The 21,268-nt window shown below is 37.7% G+C and overlaps 2 non-coding genes across 2 annotated transcripts; one reads left to right on the top strand and one right to left on the bottom strand.

Moving 5' to 3' along the window:
• Nucleotides 1–738: 738 nt before the first annotated feature.
• TRNAV-CAC (transfer RNA valine (anticodon CAC)) lies at nt 739–811 on the bottom strand. Its single transcript has one exon. It is a non-coding gene; the product is annotated as a tRNA-Val (tRNA).
• A 2,130-nt stretch (nt 812–2,941) lies between these two features.
• Nucleotides 2,942–3,014, top strand: TRNAV-CAC (transfer RNA valine (anticodon CAC)). The gene has a single exon. It is a non-coding gene; the product is annotated as a tRNA-Val (tRNA).
• The last annotated feature ends 18,254 nt before the right edge of the window (nt 3,015–21,268 follow it).

Below are 21,268 nucleotides of genomic sequence, written 5' to 3'. Positions count from 1 at the left end.
CCTTCACCTAAGCAAATCATATAATAATAATAAGTATTAGCAGTGGCAGTAGCAATAGCTGTAATTATTATTATTATTATTATTATTATTATTAGTTATGGTGGTGGAAGCAGTAGTAGTAGTATGTTAAATTTTTCACATACATGTCACTTTCATTGCTGCCTGACGAGATGTCCCAGGTTTCGATCCTGGTAAGGAATCTGGTAAGGAATCCATTTAATCGTTAATTATCATCGTTACTAATATCCGAAGGTGCAGAAAAGCGATGTACTTAACTGAATTATAAATAGATACAGGCTATACTCAAGGGAGCAGAAAAAAGAACAGAAAAAATGAAAATGTGAATTTGAAACTGGAACTTAACATCTACTGTAATAATGTAGTCAGATGTCTTAAAATTTCCCTGAAATTGTTGTATTTTTCATCAAAATTCCCTTTTCCCTTTTGGCTAAAATTTCGGTCCGAATTTCCCTCCAAAAGGGAAATTTCCCTTCATGTGGCAACACTGCCGGTAGGTATGCCTAGGCCCTTCATGGGCTGTTACGCACAGGATTATTATTATGTTAAATAAAACAGAAAATAATTCAGGCGCAAGTCTCTTTCTCTCAGGAGCCAGCATGGATGCATGTGTGTGTGTGTGAGAGAGAGAGAGAGAGAGAGAGAGAGAGAGAGAGACGGGTGATAGGGTAGAAAATAATTCAGGCGACTTCCTGAAAGAAGAAAAGTGTAAGAAATACATGTTTCCGCCCGGGATCGAACCGGGGACCTTGCGCGTGTGAAGCGCACGTGATAACCACTACACTACGGAAACAACTGAGAGCATGGTGAGATCAATGAATATATACACTTCACTTGTGACAAGTTGAATATGTTCATGGAAAATCGGGTTCCAGATATAAATTAAATTTTAAAAAATCACGTCCTGTTCTCGCTATATATTGAAAACTTAAAACGTAAAACTTCAATAAGTGAACTTGAATAATAATAATAATAATAATAATAATAATAATAATACATAGAACTGAGTTTTAAAATTCATGCGCCAGGTAAAAATTTTCTGGCGCCGTGGCGATTGGGTGCCCAATTTTTTTCTGACACTGCTAATATGTATTTCCATTTTTAGGGGGGAGCGAATTTACAATACCGGCAGTATCTTCAATTGCTTTCAAATTCGGCATACTCACTAATTTCGGCCTCGTAATCACGAATCTGCAGTTAAAATTTGGCGGTCACGTCTAGAAAATGCGAAATAAATCGAAAAAAGTGGGTCCGTGAACGGAGTAAACATCCTTGATTTATGAAGAAAACAACTATTTTTTGCAATGATTAGCGTTTCAAAACTATGTTTATGATGACCCTTAATTTGAACTATGCTTGCCTAACCCAACCTAACCTAACCTTACAGTGAATGGTTCGTGGGGCAAACATGTTTTCAGCCTTTACGCAGGATGCCATTTTCGCACATGCAAAAATCAACGCTCTCCCTTATTGGTGAGCTTCCAAGTGTCTTCTAAATCCCATTCAAAATTGTTGATGTTTTCCTACAAAAAGGAGACGGTTAACCAAATTTGGAATTGTGATTAGCCTAGTTTCCTCAAGGAAACCACTTTTTTGGAGGTGGGCGTAAGGGGCATGTCATTAGTTCCAAAAAGCTAATTGTATAATTTATTTCATTTCTTTGAAATTGTGTCTAGAATTGTAGAGTAGCAGCTCTTTTCTTCCCCATACATATACACATAACACAAATAAGAAACAATCGGTGGCGGCGAATGGGGGGGGGGCGGGGGTGCAACCGCACCCCCCCCCAGGTTTTGGAACCCAATCGCCGCCACTGGAAACAATAGTTTGTTATTAGTGAAATTGATTAATGAATTGTCTATTTACATGCTTATGAAATGTAAATTAGTTTTGAAACCAGCAATTTAAATTCCCCTGGTCTGAGACCTCTACGCTATAACAGGTGACGGCTGAACAGTGTGGGAGGGAGACCAGCAGTCGGTCGGTAAGCCAAGGCCCGCCAAGGTGCTGTAGAGCTGTGGGGTTTATGTTATGTTAATTTAAATTCCCTTAATGTTATTACTTTTAATTTGTATCTGAGTAAAATGGAAGGATACAACGATCATCTAGAGACAGTGGCGTGCCCAAGGGGCGAGGGTCATAACCTTCTCTTTAGCCCAGTATTCATAAAAAAAAAAGTTGGTAAGAATTGACAATATAGAGAAAGTCTGTAATTTTGTCAATTTTCGGTATACTAACTAATTTTGGCCTCCTAATCACGAATCTGTTGTAAAAAACCGGGGGTAACGTCTGGAAATTGTACATTTTGATGAAACACTGTTCGTTAGCCCCAAAAACCATCCACGGGTAGCCCCACGAATCATTCACACGAGGTTAGGTTAGGCCTGTTAGGTTAGGTTCCATTAGCATTCATTTCACCCCTAAATTCATCGAAAAAATATGGTTCGTACTAAAATTGAACATCATAAATCATTTTCTAGTAAAACAACGGCATGGTTGGAAACAATGATAAGAGATTACATTTTCGTTCCTAAAACTACGCATATACACCTATATATAAAAAAAATCAATCGGCTTTTTCTTCAAATTTCCAGACGTGACCCCCGGTTTTTTACAACAGATTCGTGCTTAGGAGGCCAAAATTAGTTAGTACACAGAAAACTAACAAAATTGGAGACTTTCTCTATATTGTTAATTCGCTCCAAAAAAAAGATAGCAAAGTGGAAATTGACTATTAAAAAAGATATACGTAACCCCCCCCCCCCTCTTATCCTTTCGAAAATCTTGGACACGCCACTGTCTAGAGGCAAAGACCCGAGGCCACTGTTTCATTGGGTGACTTCCTACATTTTCCACTTGAGAACTTATTCAACTTGCCACAAGTGAACTGTATGTGCTGATTGATTTCACTGTATTGTCAGTTGTTTCCGTAGTGTAGTGGTTATCACGTGCGCCTCACACGCGCAAGGTCCCCGGTTCGATCCCGGGCGGAAACACTTACTACTTTTTATTATTTTGTCTTTCTATATTGATAATTAGGGAGCGGAAGATGATGAAATGTCATCTTTTTTCTGACATCTCGGACACGATTCCCATTAAATATGCACAATATTACACTTCTTCTAGAACCCAAAGAAAGAAGGTAGTTTTAAAGTGCATTTTTGGCATTTTTGCCAATTTTCAGGTTTTAGGTCATTTTCCCCGATTTTCGACATTTTTCCGTCATTTTTCGCAATATTCGGTATATTGTTTCGTCATATTTTGTAACTTCTTTCATTTTGGTAATATTATTGAGTCTTTTCACCAAGGTGAACATTGGCCTATATATATCTCGCAGGATTGCAATTTACGAGCAAAAGAAATGCTGAACTGGTGACAGTCTTTGTTGTATCGGGGAAACCAACAGGTGTATCCTCGTTGCATATTTTAATTGAATATGCATGTGGTATCATTTGGTGCCTTTTTTTTTAAAAGCAAGATTGCATTTTGTTTAATTTCCCTTCCATTTCAACCTGAAACTAACAAATTTAACGGTCATTTATTGCATTTTTTAGGACATTCTATAGGTCATATACCTATATTTTTTAGGTCATCAACTTCCGCTCCCTAGTAATAATAGCTGGTCCTCATGGACAATTTTCATATTTTGTTTGTTTGGCTGTGGACCTCTTGGCTTCTCATTCTTAATCCTTTCTCGTTTACACGTCTAAGGTTTTTCCGTGGGTTCTGTGCGTTCCTGTAGATTGCATTCAGGATATAACAAGACAGTGTCCAAGCTCCGCCCCATCATAGCCACATATTCAGCTTTGCACTGTTCTCCTTTCTACATTCCATGCGCTCGAAACCTTGGAGGCTAACGTCGATTTAATTTGCCTGATAATCCGAGAAGACTCGTTCAAATTACGTTGCCAGAAAAGCTACAATTTCTATTATTATAGGACTCATTTCTATGCGCGGTTGTTCTACGCACACTTCTATGTAAATCAATGATTATTCTGGATACCGAATGATTATTGGTCCTTGTTCTGATATGATATTAAATCATACCATCATGCAAAAAAATGGAAATTACAAATAAAGGATAAAGAACAGAGATAAAGGGGGAATCCAGTAAGTATTTCGGGGACAATATGCGGGTGGAGGAGGTCATTTTAGGGGGGCCCCTTTATTTGTTCTCTTAGCTCTTATTTTTCCTAGCTGCGCTTATTATATTTCGTTCTCATTCTCTTTCGCTCTTATTCGTTGTTTTTTTTGCTATTATTTCGCAGTTGTTTCATTTGACGCTATTCAAATTCCTTCTTGTTCTCTTTCGCTTTTATTCCCTTCGCAGTAATTTCGCTTTCCTCTATTTAATTTCGTTCTTATTCTCTTTCGCTCTTATTTGCGATTGTTTCGTTTGTGCTTATTCTATTTCGGTCATATCGCTTTCGCAGTTTTTCGTTACTCTTATTCAAATTATCTTTTATATTTATTTTGTTCTTATTTGTGGTTGTTTCTTCTTTTCTTATTCTGCTTCGCTCCTATTCCCTTCACAGTTGTTACTTGTGCCCTTATTCCATTTCGTTCTTATTACCGATTGTTTCGTTTGTGTTTAGCCGGCCCCCGTGGCGGAGTGGGTAGCACATCGCGCTACAACGTCAGGTTCCGGGTTCGAATCCTGACCTGGACATGGAAGTTTGTGAGTGTCCATTCATCAATTTCATCATGTCATCACTCATCCCCATCTCAGCAAATTAGCCAAAATGTGGCAGAAAAAGGGAAGTAAAATAAAGCAAATCAATCAATCATTTCTGTTTATTCTATTTCGGTCATATCGCCTTTGAGGTTTTTCGTTACTCTTATTCAAATTCGTTCTTATTCTCTTTCGCTCTTATTCGCTGTAGTTCCGTTTGTTCTTATCTCGTTTCGCTCTTATTTCCTTCGCAGTTGTTTCGTCTTCCCTATTCAATTTCGTTCTTATATTCTCATTCGCTCCTATTTCCGCTTGTTTGGTTTATTCTTATTCTGTTTCTTTCTTATTTCCTTTACAGCCACCTTTAGATGCCAACATTAGTGTTATGTTTTTAGGAATACAAATTGATAACAAATTAACGTGGGAACCGCATATTAAATATATTAGTAGTAAGTTGTCAAGAGTTATTTATTTGCTACGGCGTCTAAAAAATTGTGTACCTGTTTACTATATTAGAACTTCTTATTTTTCATTTTTTCAAAGCATTATACTTTATGGAATAATCCTTTGGGGGATTTCCTGTCAGGTCAATGACGTTTTGCTAGTGCAAAAGAAAGCCATCAGGGAGATTTCAGGTTCTTCTTATAAAGAACATTGTAGACCTTTGTTTATTCATTACAAAATAATGACTGTAATAATTTACTCTGTTTTGATTTATACTAAAAATAGGTTGCCTGAATTGAAATATAAACAAAATGTACATAATTACAATACAAGGTATAACAGAGAACTTTACTTACCTCATCATAGATTGTCTAAGTCATTAAATAGTTTTGACGTAATTGGCCAAAAACTTTTCAACAAAATTCCATTCTACTTGCATAATGAATCGTTACAGAGTCTTAAAAACAAATTGTATAACTGATTAGTTTTACACCCATTTTATGATATTAATGAGTTTTTTGAATGTCTAGTAGATATATGATTTAGTTTTGGTTCATAATTTAATTAGCTTTGCATAGTCTATAGGTTTCACATTATTATGTGCATATCTTAACTATTGACTTTGTCTATTGCTGTACTTGGCCTAATGACAAAATAATGACTGTAATAAATTTGTATATTTACTCTGTTTTGATTTATACTAAAAATAGGTTGTCTGAATTGAAATATAAACAAAATGTACATAATTACAATACAAGGTATAACAGAGAACTTTACTTACCTCATCATAGATTGTCTAAGTCATTAAATAGTTTTGAAGTAATTGGCCAAAAACTTTTCAACAAAATTCCATTCTACTTGCATAATGAATCGTTACAGAGTCTTAAAAACAAATTATATAACTGATTAGTTTTACACCCATTTTATGATATTAATGAGTTTTTTGAATGTCTAGTAGATATATGATTTAGTTTTGGTTCATAATTTAATTAGCTTTGCATAGCCTATAGGTTTCACATTATTATGTGCATATCTTAACTATTGACTTCGTCTATTGCTGCACTTGGCCTAATGACAATATACTTTTTTAATATTATTATTATTTCTCTCTTACCGCTTCTTTCGTTTCTGTCTATTCTGTTCCCTTTATTCCATATTGTTCATCGGAAACGTCACCCTTAACACCAGGTCAACGCCCTATGTATAACCTGTGGCCCTACAAGCGCCAGACAAGTAAGTGAAACTGCATGAATCACAGGCCGGAGTTGGTTTCGGAAAGCCTCGGAGGTTTTGTCCGTTTGATTTTTCTTATCAGTACCAAAATAGGCGTAGCCAAGACGCCAATTCTTGGGGCAGAGCTTAGTGTATCGGCGGGGTGATTCATCGATAAACAAAGCAAGCGATTGAGAAGCTGTTTTTCACGATCACCAGGTTGTTGTTCACAGAGTTGCGTCAGCTGATAAGAAAGGGGGTGAGTTTCGAACCAGCGTCCAGCTGAGTTGCATGTTTTGACTGGTTTCTTCATTGACCATGACGAGTCGAACGGCATGTTTCCATTGCAAACACATATTCTAGCCTTTTCGACCAGTGATGCCAAAAGCAGGGAAATTTCCCTCGGCACAGGGAAATTTGAGGGTGAAAAGGGAAAAGGGAAATTTAATGAAAAATAGCTAAAAAAACAGGGAAATTTAAACTCACATTTTCGTTTCATTCTTTTAAAAAGTTCGAAAATATTTTTTTTCAGCGTGTACTTTTTCCAAATGAATAGTTACCAACAGTGACACTTTTCAGTAAGCTTTCTTTCTCCCTGTGATAGATGACCTTGACCGGTCAGTCTTATATTTGTCGCGTTTCCTAGAAAGGCCTCAAGGCACGAGCCGCGCTGCACCTGGAAAGAATTTGGGATGCGATTTTCATTTTTTTTTTTTCTTGTTCCGTCCATCACTTCAGAACGTGTCTTAGTGGCTGTGTGTGTGACTTTGTGATTGATTGATTGATTGATTGATTTAGTTTATTTTACTTCGCGTTTTGTGCCTCTTGGCTAATTTGCGAAGATGGGGATGAGTGATGAAATGATGAAATTGATGAATGGACATTCACAAACAACCAAGCCCGACCGGGATTCGAACCCGGGACCCTTGGGTGTGACTTTGTGTGTCCTGTGTCGTTGCAAGGAGAATGGAAGAGGTGACTGATAGGAAGCTACCTGCAACTCCCAAAAAGGTTAGAATACGTCGTGGGGATTTATCTGCGGATGAAAAGATATCTGGGAAACATGTGAAAAAAAATCGTATTGAGTGGCTGCCCATTACTTCACACTTTCATGATTTTTCATAAATATTTAATAATAATAATAATAATAATAAAAAAGTTTGTTCCTCAGGTAAAACAGGCGTCAAAAGAAAAATATTAACAGCAGGCCCCTAGCTAAGCTTTGACAATGGGTGGGTTTCAAAGACCGACAATCATTGCGCCGCAGACGAATTTTTTTTTTTTTTTTTGGTTTGGGGATTTTTTCAATACATCAGTGTTTTATTTTAAAATTCAAATGTTTATTTTAGGATAATTATATTATGAAACTATGATCAGTTTCTAGTATTTTATTCAATGGGGGGTTTGAACCCACTAAACCGTCTTATATACGGTCCTGATTAACAGTTATAGTAATACAAAGATACAGCTCCAGATGTCTTTTGAAAATCGAGGGAAATTTAGGTCGAAAAAGGGAAATTTTACACTGGTAAAAGGGAAATTCGGCATTCGGAGATTGGCAACACTGTTTTCGACGCGACAGAAATGGATTTATCACATACGTACGGACGTCTCGTAATTTTTTTTTTAAAAAAACACGGTATTTCGGAGCAAGGGTGTCTGAACTAGGGATGGCCAGATCCGGATCCTAGCGGATCCGAAATCCGGATCCGATTGGTTCCGGATCATAAGGATCCGGATCCGAATCCAGAACTTTCGGATCCAGATCCAGAACTTTCGGATCCGGATCCAGAATTTTCGGATCCGGATCCGTTTTGCCATCCCACATGCGCTTCTTTGGAAAGTAAGAATGTGCTCATAACATATTGTTACCTGCTAATATACATATATATATAATATACATACATATATATATATATATATATATATAGTGTGTGTGCCCCCGTGCGCGATTTGTAATTAATTAATACACTTACAAGGGAGGTCTAAGTCTCCCCTTCCGATTTCCATGAAACTTGGCAGGTGTATAGAGGCCCCCCTATACAGGCGGCATAGGGCCTCTCTATACACCTGTCAAATTTCATGAGAATCGGAGGGGGACACAGGGGTCAGATAATCCCCAATTTGTCCTCATCTTGACATTTGAGGCGGGTTTTGCCCCCTAAAACAGTTTTTAGCTGAAACAAAAAAACACGTAATTCTTACTTTGGGCCCCTCTATACACCTGCCACGTTCCATGGAAATCGGAGGGGAACACAGGGGTCATATCCCAACTTCAATTTGTCCTCATCTTGACATTTGAGAGGAGGTTGCCCCCTAGAACAGTTTTTTAGCCGAAACAAAAAAAACACGTATTTCTTCATTTGGGCCCGTTTATATACACACCTGCCAAGTATAATGGAAATCGAAGGGGGACACAGGGGTCAGATCCTCACTTCAATTTGTCCTCATCTTGACATTTGAGGGGGTTTTGCCCCCTGAAACCGTTTTTTAGCTGAAAAAAAAACACGTATTTCTTCCATTGGGCCCCACTATACACCTGCCAAGTTTCATGGAAATCGGAGGGACACAGGGGTCAGATCCTCACTTCAATTTGTCCTCATCTTGACATTTGAGGGGGTTTTGCCCCCTAAAACAGTTTTTTAGCTGAAGCAAAAAAACACGTAATTCTTCCATTGGGCCCCACTATACGCCTGCCAAGATTCATGGAAATCGGAGGGAGACACTTAAATAACCTCCCATGTTAGTCTTACACTTTGTAATTATTTAACACTGCATATATTATAATATTTTATTTTAATTTGTAAAACTGTAACTGTAGAACAATTGTATTATTTGTGTATAATATTTCTATCTTGTTATATGTGTTAAAGGTTTCATCCTGGAATGGAATGTCTCACATGTATGTGTGTTTTCATTTCCAATACATTCGTATTAATACATATTCGTTTTTTACAAAATCACCTCTGACATTTGTGCACGAGTGTGTTAGCCGATGCGTAGCAAAGTATTTTAGGAACAACACTTGAAAAAAATTCTTGTAGGACTAACGAAAAATTTCTTTGTAATCGAAGATCATAATACCTTTTAAGGTGTGGTAATATTATAATGGGATTGAGATACGAAACTCTCGGATCCGGATCCGTTTGGCCATCCCTAGTCTGAACCAAGTGTCTTATAAAAATTGATTGATTTGCTTTATTTTGCTTCGCTTTTTGTGCCATTTTTGGTCAATTTGCGAAGATGGGGATGAGTGATGACATGATGCAATTGATGAATGGACACCCAGACTGGGATTTGAACCCCGGGACGTTAATATTCTATATGTGTGTGATGCTACTGCCTGATCATAGGTGTTTTTGGGCAGGAGAGCAACTTTCTGAATTGGCTTGACTGGCACACGCTTCGATGACACCTGGCACCTGGTTGCTTTATCTATGCACCTGGCACACACAGCATTTGCATGGCATATGAGTGGGGGAATGTCTCCTGCAGGGAACAATTGACTTTTGACAACTTTACCTCCCACTCCAACAGTCGCCACTATGAACGGCAAGGGCAACTACCCACAATCCGCACAGAAGACTTGTGGAGGGGGGTGGGTAGCCTCCCTGCTAATGAAGAACATATGGGCAAGACCTGAGGTTTTGTGAGATGTCATGTCCGGCCTCTTTATGCGGATCATAGTAAACGGAGGATGATTTAGAATCCAGGTACCTTCGCCAAATCTGCTCTGGTGCGGATTGAAGCAAAGCTTTGGAATTAGTCACGTGCTTGTTGAACAGACAGGACAGGTTCCTTGAAGCGTCGGTAATGATTTGCATTTTTATCTTTATCCATTTACTTCTACAGAATCAGAACCACCGTACATTGTGTCTTCCGGAACCCCTATCGTGTTACCACTACGCTATCTTGGAGAATCTCGACCTTATCCGACACGTCTGTGGTAGAAAAACTTGACTTGACTTGCGTTTTAAGCCAACTTTATGCACGAACATGCTAATAGAGACTGGATACACAGTTTAAAGTGGGATCTGAACCACTATGTGCCTCTGGTAACAAACCCGGGACTCCTTGATTACAAGGCAACCACGATACCACTACATCATAGGGAAGCCCTGTGGCAGACAAGCAAGAGGGTTTGTAAATGGTTTCAGAGCAATGGGGCCTCCCCGATGGCGTAGTGGTAACGTCGTCGCCTTGTAATCAAGGTGTCTCGGGTTCAATACCCGGTTCGGATCCCACTTTGAAACTGTAGGTCCAGTCCCCATTAGCGTATCTGTGCAAGTGAACTTAAAATTTTAAGTGGATAGAAACTAAAAGAAGCAATAATGACAATATTTTTTTATCACTGTCTTGAGAAGACCGTTGTACAGTCACGCACACTTCTGGGTTGTAGCAATACCATTGTAAGCCAATAGGAGTGTTACAACCCGGAAGTGTCCATGACTATACTCAATGGACGAATCAAGAGGGACTCAAAAATAGCAAAGTTTTAAAAGGAACCTACTGTTTCAAGTGTGGTCCGACCACTGTGCAGTGTGCCTCCACCGGCTATCGAACCCATGACCCCTTGATTACAATTTGTTTGATTTGGTTATTTTTCGGCTCTTTACTGCAACTTTTGGCTATTGTGACGATGAAGATGAGTGGTGATAAGATATAAATTGATAAAAGGACAATCACAAAAACAAATGGGCAGACACGACACAGTTGCGAGTCCAAACGCCAGAGCCTCGTTAGTCTGCAATAATGCAGCCAAGGTGGACGATGTGGAAATGAGATTGGCACTTCAGTTAGTCCATGAGCCAGGACCTCAAATTTAGGCGATCGGTACCACTCAGTGGGACGGGTTCTCATATGATTTTTTTGCAAGGTCTTGATGCCTGGAGCTGGAAAATGTGTGATAGCATCTCTTTGCTTTTTATCTAATATTATTGAATTAGTAACAATAGTTGGTTTTTCATATTTTTTATAAATAGCATATAAATTCATCACAATATTTGAATAAAAAAATTAATTTCAACAGACTTATTGCATTAAATATTACTTTATAATAATTATATTTATTAAGTGTAATAATATTAATATAATCCTTTCAATAATAATAAAACTTTATTATATTGCTTATATACTGACATAGATGAAAGTCATAAGTTTTACTTCCAATTTTCAATAATAATAGTGGCTAAATCTTAAATACGCATATATGTTATAATTTAACATAAACAAAATCTTATTATTTACATTCATCATCATCTTCTCAATAGGTGTCATGACTCATTGAGTTTCACATGTGGGTAGTCGGCACTAGTCGTCAGTGCACCTGATGTTATTTAGACAGAAGATGCAGTTTGTAGTTTCTAATCGGATTTTGATTGATTTGGTGTTTCAAGTCCACTTTATGTACAATAAGGCTAATTGAGACTGGACCTACAGTTTAAAGTGGGGTCCGAAACGCTATGTGCCTCCACAGGGTATCGAACCTGGTACTCCTTGATTACAAGACGACGACGCTCCTACCACTGCGCCATCGGGAAGGCCTTTTCCCTTAAAAGTAACGGCCCCTCAGAAAACACTATTTCAGTCGGAAATTATCATGTTTCTTCAACGAATTTATAATAATTAACATAAATAATTTTGACTGAAATAAAATTTCGTGTGAAATATATCATTTTTAGGTGGACATTCATTTTCCCGGGGGAGGCGTGGCTCCCCCTTGCCCCCCTCCCCCTTCCGGGCGTCCATGACCATAAGTATTTGTACTTTTTCATTATTGCTATAATTCTGTAAAGTTTTGAAATGTTTTTCCCTGGACCTTTATTTTTTTTCTCTATATCGAACTCTGTGCTTTATGAAATGGATTGTTGCTTTGAAATTCTAAGCTTGCCGCTTGGGAGCATCGAAGAAAATGTCTTTTAATGTATAGAACGAACACAAAAACCTGTCCAAAACTGCAGTACTAGCTCATTACACATAGGAAAGGATTTCTTATTCACAGCATTGTTAAACACCTTTTGTCTCCTATGTTTACCTTATGAAGAACTTAGCGTCTAGCTCGGGAACGACCAACGTTTGATAAATTTTACCCTCCGGAGAGCAAAATATTCCTTGTGTGCATGCATGATCATCAGCTATTAATAATCATAATAATAGTAATATTTTATTGTCATTAAGCTTGCACAGCAATAGACAACGTCAAGAAACAAAATACATGTGAAATATATTGTAAAATCATATAAAATTATAACCCCTTTTATGTTTAAGTTGCACTAAAATACAATATTTTTAATTTCAAGAAATTCTTGAGTTGAGTACAATGGTGTAGCAACTAACTAAGCATACAGTTTATGTTTAAATACATTCAGAGGCATATTTTTCACATCAAGAGGTTGCTTATCCTTAATCCTAGAGCTTCATAACTGTTCAGGGATTTCGAGAGTCTATGGTATGGTATATTTATACACCTGCTGTTTCTTGTAGTATAGGAATGTACATCTTGTCTACTTTGTAGTTGTGGCATTTTTTTTCTTTACATACAACAGCACAGTATAAATATATAGATTTATCACAGTCATCAATTTTAACTTAATGAACAGTGGCTTACAATCAGTGATGTGCCGTACACTATAAGTTTACGTCTACATGCGCTGTCTACACGTAATCTACGCGTAGATTACATTGGGTTGTAGTTTACAGAGACTACGTAGAAAATATAAAGTGCATTAAAATTAATTTGAAGGCTTTCATGAAAGGAAAGTCACATTTCCAACTATATTGGTTCCTAACGGACTGAAAAGAATCCTATTTACAACAATATTTCTCTTCTCTTCTATGGAAGAAGATAAATAGTATGCAAGAAAAGACAACAGATGGCAGTCGTGAGGCAAAATTAGTGTTTTTTCCCATAAAACACTAGAATATTTGCTATATTAGGTTTTTCCCAGGTGAGAAATTGTTCGAATTTACAAGGAAGAGTATGAAAGGTTCTCCTCACACGTTGCCAACTGATACGCAGTATAATTTTCTTTTAATTCCACAGCGCCCTTTTATCACCTTTTGCTATGTTGTTTACATAGATTACGTCATCTACGTGTATAAAATAGTCTACGTGTAGAATGCAGACTATCGTGGTTTACTCGTAGACGCACATCACTGCTTACAATGAACTAATTTGTGTGAGTTGGTAATTATTCTCACGGCTTTTTTCTGCAGTATTAAAATTTCCTGTACATACATTATCAAGATTCAGGACAATGAATTTTATCATCTGATCGTTGGATATATAAATGGACTGAAATATTCTGGCTCGAATTTGACGTAAAGGCTCTCTTTTACTTTTTAGCTCAAATAATAAAATAAAATTTTAGAACTGTTCCTTAAAAACCGATTTAAGCGAAACAAAATGTTTAGGCAGCCCCTCCGTTAGGGGTGTTCGACGTGTGCCACCGCACAGGAAGTACAATGTTATTGAATCGTTTATTTATTCATTTGTTTTGCAAGTGTGATCATATTCGAATAGAGGAAAGGAAATAATATAATAAGACAACTATATTAGCGATAGAGCTTCATTTGTAATCAGCATGCCTGGTACAGAGAAAAGAAACCGATTTCAAACGGATACAAGACATGGCAATAGCCCACAGTCAAAATTATAGTTGTGGAAACAAAGGTTCCCCTATATAACACAGTTTAATTTCTTATTAGACATAACTGTGTGTACATTTTTGGCAAATACGTGCCTTCCATCGATCAAAATCTGCCGACAAAGAACAGCGACATCTGTTTGTGACCCTAACACTCTACCGATTTCCTGTCATAAACCGTTACTTAGGAGGATTGCGTAAAGGCACCGTAATATCATTCTGTGTTGGAACTGAGGGAGGCTGTTCCTTCCCCCCCCCCCCCCAACTTTGTAAATTTCATCCAAGCATCGGCAAGTTATCTTTTGTGTGAAACACATCTCCATAAAAATCTGGAGGAAACCTTTTTTTCCTTCCTCGAAACCCCTCCCAGAGTAGGGGTGGGGCGCTTGCACTTTGCAGATTTTGTCAGATTTGATCTCTTTGCCAAAGGGCCAAAAAGTTTCAAGTCATTGTACGCAAACGAAAAAGAAGATTGTCAAGAATATGATATATCTCAAAAAGTCACATGAAATTTATCATACACAAAAGAAGATATTACTGCACAGAATTTCATACATGAGGGCATATATCTTATAAACAGTACAAAATAATTAATAGATTTAAAGTTAAAAGAAATAATAATGAATAAATACGGCATAATTAAATATGATAATAACTAGAGGTATTATTAGTTAATTTCTAGACCTCCTGTATTTTCCAAAAATTCAGTTAACTGCTATAGTGCATTGTTTAGCAAATAGTCTTTTATAGCTAAAGTCTGTTTATTTCGGGACGTGAGTATTATAATAGCTATTGTTTGGGAGATTATTATAGAACCATATCCCAGCATTCAGTGGTGTATTTTTTGATAACTGCAGTCTGTTTTGTTTTAGGTGGTAAGTTTTGGTCACCTGACCAGTATTTAAAACAAATAAGATGACTTTGTATATGTATAGATAGAAAACAGTCATTATTGTTGCTCTTCAAAAATTTCCTTACAGGAAGTTCTATAACCTAATTGAAACATAATTCTCAAGGCCCTTTTTTGAAGTCTTAGTATTCTGGAGATTTTAGCATAAGAACGGTCGCACTTTAACGCCTAAACAAATTACGCTTAATATGGGGACATGACTTTAATACGTTAAAACCTAATATATGACATGTGCGCAGACTAATTAATTTGATTGCCTATCTGGACAATGTTATGCCTAATTGTCGTAACGACATGTTCCCTTTTCACAGAAACCATTAGGTATGTTAAGATAATATTTTAACATTGTAGGCTCTGTTTGGAGAAAGGGAGACAGAGAGTGGAATTTAAGACCCGTTAGGGGTGCTCAGGCACCCCGTGTGCATGCATATGACACTATATGTATAGTAATATGACACTATGAAAGTAAAAGAGCGTTTTCGGTTGGAAATAGGATTTGAAAACGTGGTGAGGAGGAAAATTAAGGGTTCGTAAGAACCCCTTCGCATCACCTGGCGCCGCCCCTGTGTGTGTGTGTGTGTGTGTGAGAGAGAGAGAGAGAGAGAGAGAGAGAGAGAGAGAGAGAGAGAGAGAGAGAGAGAGAGAGAGAGAGAGAGAGGTCCATAAAGAGAAAGGGTGATAAATAGGACGTGGAAGTTGAGGAAAAATCCTTTTTTTCCTAGTGTCCGAAGTCGAGGCCCAACATAATATCGTATATGTTCATTTTGGGTCATGGTAGGCCAGAAAAAGGTGGGTTTTATTTGTTTTTTTTTGCCTTTTCGGCGTTTTTTGGCTTATTGGTCTTTTTTAACGTCTTAACGGCTTTTTTTTTGCAACTTCACCTTCATTCGACTAAGTTTTTACTGCCCATTCTCAATTCGAATCATCAGTTCACCGCCTCTTAAACATCCTTTCTGTAGTAAAGAAGGAAAGAAATATATTTGAACCATTCCTGAAACGAGAGAAAAACATTTTTGGACCACTGAAGCAGGTACGGTACAAGATCCTTTAACAGTAACTTGTCTGGAAGGTCGCGCTGTAAGTGGCAACTTTCTCTTGTTTTGAAGCTTTTAGTTTTTTCGCATACCATACCACCAGAATTTTGCATTTTTTATTCATTAAATATGTAATTAAAACTGAAGTTATTACTTAATTTGGATCACATTTATACGTCCTTTTTTCAGTTTTTAGGTCCTTTTTTATATATTTTTAGGTCTTTTTATAGGTTTTTTTTGGCAATTTATAGGTCTTCAACTTCCGAGCCCTGGTGATAAACATAGACAGTCATAAAGAGAGAAATCGAAGGAGGAAAAGAAAAACAGAGACAGAAACGGAAGGATGGCAAGAATGGGTAAAACGGGGCAGGGAGGAAAATAGAGAGATCAAGTGATTCCAAAATACAGATACCGAGAAAGAATAGGAAAGAAAAATTGGCAGACAGAGAAAGAGACAGAAGAAGATGGAAACTGAGAAAGAGGTATTCACGCATACACATACATACTCCACAACAATCAAAACAGGATAAATTGGTAAACATCATGTTTACGGACGTCATTAGCGGGGCGACAATGAGAGTACATCCCCTGAATAATCCAAAATCTATAATTTGCATATGTAACGGTAAGCTTTATTATATTTTTTTCTATTTGCAAAGAAACAGCAACGCTAACTTGTTACTTATTGAATAACTTACCCAAGTCTGGAATAATATAAATATACATTCTTGCCATTATTTTTCTTTACACATTCTGGCCTGTCGGTGCGTCTTCTTTGTGAGTGTCCCTTCCATTAATTTCATCATATCACCACCCACCCTCATCTTCGGAATGAACGATGAATGTACAAAAAGAAATAGACTCGTGTTACAGGACAATTCAACATAAGACAGCATATCACATTCAGGGGGTAGCCCAGACGGGAAATCCCTGCGGAAATTTCAAAAACCTGGCAGAACATATAGCCAAGAAAATTGGCAACCAGGTCCCCTTTTGGTTTCTTTCATATACTTTAATTTAACGTAGAACATAATTTTTCTGGCTTTTTCGTAATAATACGCATTGATTCAATCCACTTTATATTTAAAAGTTAAAGTAATGAAGGAATATAAAATATTGTCCGTCATTAAAACTCAACAATGGATACAGAGCGGCAGATCTGGTGCAATGTACGTTTCTATTGTTGTAACGATAACGAATTTCAACTTCTTGCAGCTGTTTTAGCGGTTAGTCAGTCTACAGTTTGTAATGGTGGTGACGTGCTTGCGTGCAGTCTTACCGAAATTCGCACTTAATTAAATGTAATTACTAGGACTAGGAATTTGATGACCTTAAAATTGCCAAAATATGACCTTTAAAAAATGCATTTATGACCTAATACATGCAAGAAAATGACCTAAAAATTCTGAAAGATCTGTAGAACAAATTTATAAACTACCAAGAGAAATTCAAATTATAAATTTGATCTATCACATGTTCATTGCGTATGGTATAGAGGAACCACAAGCAAGAAAAACCTGCGCAGAAGCACATCGCGCCTGCGGGTGTTGGAAAGGACAGGGGGAAGGAACATTCAGGGAGGCCAACGTCAGTGTTGCCAGGCCTATTGATTTCTCGGGAGAATTCCTTAATAACCTATCGCTATGGAACTTCCAACGGCCTGCTCAAAAACACGTTTCCTGCTCATCTTACTTGAACATGGAGGGGAGAGGTAGAGTGGAACTTCACTCAGCCGTGAAAAGTGCTGTTTGAACTGTGAAATTATGCCAAACGCTACTCAATTGTGCTAGCATATAATTATTACTTTTACTACATTACTATTTTTAGATGGCTGTATTTTATCTCACCCCAAAATCTATTTCTATTTTAGTTATTTTACGTCGCTTTTGTGCCTCTACGGGTAAGTACGACAACAAGGATGAATGAAGAAGTGATGAAGTGGATGAAGTGACACAAACACAGTGAATCGTCCATGCCTTACTAGGTAGAACCTCTGACTTCTTAGCGTGGGCAAATTATTTTATACATGTATGTATGTATATATGAACCGGTGAGATCAAGAAGGGAAAGATTCCACTTTTTGAACAAAATGGGCTGAATATTTTGAATATCTATCAGAGCTAAAATATAGGTTTTAAAAACAAACCACTTATGGAATATTGTTACTATATGGTTATGAATGATGAATAAGTTTGTAATTGTAAGTTTCTTCATCCGGTTTTTAGTTTTGGTTGCTATGAGGTTTTTTTTTTATGTCCCGAAAGTAAGGTCGAATGGAATCTTTCCCTTCTTGGTCTCACCGATTCATATGTGCGTGTGTGTGTGTGTGTGTGTGTGTGTATGTGTGTATTTCTAGCAGATGGGGAGAATAGGTGAACTCTAGCCTAAGCGCTGTTATTTTCAATTATTGAGGAAGACATGCTGTATAATTCACCAATATATTTCACATATGTAATGCATTTTCTCATTATGGTGCAGGACGCGTGCCAATCCCTAACGATACCTGTACACCGAACACCAGCAGAAGGCAAATTAATTTGTTATTGTTAGAGTCCAGCGCAGATATTTCTGCCGTGCGATGCGCGAAACAACTAAAGAAGCAGTGTTGCTAATGGAGCATTCGACTTGAAAGATTGTGGAAAATCGCCGTCAACGAAAGTACCTATTATTTCAGATATATGAGTTGATTTCAGTCACAGTAATTTGCTTAATTTGGGAACACAACTTTCTACGATTTACTGTCATGAATATTCTTTGCGAAAATAGAGGCATGGCAGACCCCTTGTGCCGGTGATGAGAAAGGGCAAACTTGAGGGTGTGCGGAAGATGCGGAAGAGATTAAAGACGTTGGTCGTGTCCCTCGGACGGTTTACTTTCCTTTGTTTGAAACACGTCCACTCCTGAAATGGAGATGTTCGGTTTCTTTTCGCCAAACACAGGGTGCTGGGTTTAGCACCACTGTTACAAAAGTATCTGTGACGTTTACGCCGTAAACAACGCGCGCCACTGAAGCAGGGGGCTGTTATTATGACCCTTTGCTTGGCGACTCGAGGTTATTCACAACATATCTCGTTCCCTTCCCTTCTGGAAAATGAATGTTGACATAAAAGTACCTATTATTTCAGACATATGAGTTGATTTCAGTCACAGTAATTTCCATCCATTATTATAATAGGAACGTGATAATTTCAAACTTAAGTGGTGTTTCTGAGAGGGCAAAGCTATTACTGGTTAATATGCCTCGTTTACCCGCCTGATAAAAAAAATACATTGTTTCCCCCTCGCTGGAAAAATCTGCGGACGTTCCCTTGCCCCCCCCCCCCCCCCCCAGTGCGCACACCTATGCCGCCACTCCAAAAACGTCGTTCATCCGCTACTATTATTAGGTATGCTATTAGATCATTGGATTTTGTAGCAGATCTTCTGGTTTCCCAAGGAACAATCCCCGATTTTTTCAAGTCTGACCTGGCAACACTGCCCCGAGCACTGACAACGGCAGGGAAGATGCGCGAACGCTTTTGAAGGAAGGTTTTTTTATGGTCGAACTATAGTTCAAGTAAGAAAGTTCACTTTTGTTATATTTCACACTTCATGTTATGAGTACACAACGAAAATGCCAGTGGCGCAACCACAGGGGGAGCAGGGAGGGCATTTCCCCTCCAACCTTCGACGGAAGTCGAATCTAGGGGGCAAGTAAATACGGCTAAGGGCACCTGCAGGGGGCACAGAAAAGAATTACCCCCTTCGATTTCAAATGTTATGCAAATAGAAGAACATTTCGTAAAATTTTCTTGCTCGCTTCTTTCGCAATGCATGCTTTTCTCTGTTTTGAGCCGTAGCTAGGTGGTGGCTCGAGTCAGTCACGGGCGCCGAATGATCTAAATAAAAAAAAAAAAACGTTTTGAAAGAGAGAATGCCTTGGCACCCCGTGATATTATTTGCGCCCTATTAGGGGCAAATAGGGGGCAAGGGGGTGCAAACATTGACGGCAAAGGGCACATGCAAGGGGGACGCAGAGGAGAAATTGCTCCCTTCGATTTCAAATTTTATGCAAATAAAAGTACTTTTCGTAAAATTTTCTTGCTCGCTTCGCTCGCAATATGGTTGTTTTCTGTGATGTAATGAATTTATATAATTTGTTGTATATAATATATATTGAATAAACTTTCAATACGTACTCTATTAATGTTAGCATGTTGCATATATATTTTCTTATTTTATGTCGCTTCATGTTGCATATGTGTAAGACATAAAAGTTATACATGTTATATCTACAAAAATTATTATCTACGGAATGCATTTATCATTCATTTTCTGCCATTCAAAAATACAGTTTGTGCTTGTTTTCCATTATTAGCTAATGTGAAATTGAAGGTGTTCTAAAAATATTTCAAATAGTTTGTTCCAAACAAATGTTTTAGCACCGACTTCTACTCCCTCTTTGCGTAATATATGAGGATAATAAAGTTTTTGATACTACTACTATAATAATAATAATAATAGTCACCGGTACTTGCCCCCCCCCAGACAAAAATTCGTGGTTGCGCCTCTGCGAAAATCATACGCAAATTTTCAAAAGTGAATAATTGTCGGACAAGAGAATTGAATTGTTACACAACAGCTTGTATCAACAATACTGCACAGAATTTCTTTTGTTTCTTCAAACACAGTCGTTCAGAACTGCGCTGAAAGCAAGGAGACGAGCGTCTGAACTTCTCTCCTTCAAAGGGTTACATTTGCATGTAAAATGCCCCTTTTTTCACCGAAATGTAGGAAAATGCATAAGATGACTTTTAAAAGGCCGTAAAATGACAAACGGTTTAAAAAGTTTAAAAAATGACCTTTACTCCAAAACGGTCAAAAAATGCAAAAAAAAAAAAGACCTAACAAAGACATCCCAAGTTTTTCACTTACGTGTAAAACACGTTCGTATCTACTTATGCAAGGTTTATGCCTTACCAAAAAAAAAGTTGCATTTGCATCAAAATCCTAGCGCTAGTAATTACGTAATAGAGATAAGGGGCAATTTAAAAATATTAGTATTGTTTTTGTTTCTATTATAATATGGTGCAAGTAACATCCCCCCTCCGGAGAAAAGTTGCTGGTCGAGACACATCCAGACGAAATGTTAATTTTGTCCCTTTAGGAAGGAAAAACGTTATCATAGAGCTTAGTCTAAGTGACAAACAACGCTTTCGTCACACAACACTGGCCAATTTTAGTCACATGAGGGCAAGGGGTGGGGTGGGAACTTGTTTGCAATAACAGTGCAAGAATCTTATCATAGAGCAGCTTTGGACTTTGTAGCACGTGTTTTCCGCGAAGGAAAACA

This window comes from Lepisma saccharinum, chromosome 9 (genome assembly GCF_977018435.1).
Source record: "Lepisma saccharinum chromosome 9, izLepSacc3.1, whole genome shotgun sequence".
NCBI lineage: Eukaryota > Metazoa > Arthropoda > Insecta > Zygentoma > Lepismatidae > Lepisma > Lepisma saccharinum.
Note: the sequence above shows the minus strand (reverse complement) of the source record. Positions and strands in the feature narration are given on the sequence as shown.